General features: G+C 35.1%; 1 pseudogene; it reads left to right on the forward strand.

The window, feature by feature from the left end:
- Nucleotides 1–209: 209 nt before the first annotated feature.
- LOC121838088 lies at nt 210–868 on the forward strand (annotated as a pseudogene).
- Nucleotides 869–1,217: the final 349 nt, after the last annotated feature.

Here is a 1,217-nt window from a genome sequence, read left to right on the forward strand (position 1 = left end):
ATTTTGTTTTCTGTTCTGGTTTTTCTTTTGTGCTTGTGAGTAAATTAATTTTTGTTCGTCTACTCATGCGTCGCTTCGTCTTTCGACGTGCCCTCATCCCCTCGGAGGAACATGACACTGACATATCTGACTCTATTCTTCTACAATCTGACCTTAATCGTATATCACTGTGGTGAAACCAGTGACTAATGGGATTTAGAACTAACAAATGCAAACCGATGAGAGTGTCACGTGCTCAATCGGTGTGTCATACTTATCATCTAAACAATAATACCCTCGCTTCAGTGTCTGTTTACAAATATCTTGGTGTTCATATAACTTGTAACCTTTTTTGGAAGATTCATATTGAATACGTAATTAACAGTGCTAACCGTATGTTAGGATACTTAAAAAGAAATGTTTTCCTCGCTCCGTCTTCATTAAAACTAACCATGTACAAAACCCTAATCCGTCCAAAATTAGAATATGCTGCTGCTGTGTGGGACCCCGCTCACTCGTCAGTAATTGCTCATGTTAAATCCATTAAAAACCGCTCAGCTCGTTTTATATTGACAAACTATCATCGCACTGCAGTGTTACTACCATGAAAAATACTTTAGGTTTGCCGTTACTGACTCACCGCCGAAAAATCTCTCGTTTATGTCTTTTTCATAAAATATGTCATCAAAATGTTACCCTTCGTCATAAACTAATTACTCCACCATTCTACATATCTGCTAGCATTCATCATAGCCATAAGGTTGGTATTCCAAAGTTTAAAACTTCATTGTTTCAATATTCTTTTATGCCACAAACATCTATAGACTGAAACCCCTTTCCCGCCTCAATTGCTAACATCACTGATATTGTTATGTTTAAAAATGTTATTACTAATATGTGCACTTTATAGTTAATATTTTACATCTCTCTCCCCTCTTCAATGTACTTACCTTGAGGGTATTTGAAATAAATAAATCGAGATAAATAAAGGTCAAAAGACAGCCTTTTTCTTACCATTAGATATCAGATCAAAACCTATTGTATTTTAGAAATGAAATGTCATCTATAGATTGGACGCTGATACTGTCACAGATAGACATAAACGATGCGTATGAAAACTTTCTTGATAGATTAAAGACTATTTATAAGAAATGTTTCCAATATGAAACAATTACCTCATCAAAAAATCCGCAAGCCTTGGATTACACCTGTTCACATTAAAATGATAACGCACAAAG

The sequence above is a fragment of the Ixodes scapularis genome, unplaced genomic scaffold, assembly GCF_016920785.2.
Source record: "Ixodes scapularis isolate PalLabHiFi unplaced genomic scaffold, ASM1692078v2 PGA_scaffold5__190_contigs__length_132052651, whole genome shotgun sequence".
Classification (NCBI taxonomy): Eukaryota; Metazoa; Arthropoda; class Arachnida; order Ixodida; family Ixodidae; genus Ixodes; species Ixodes scapularis.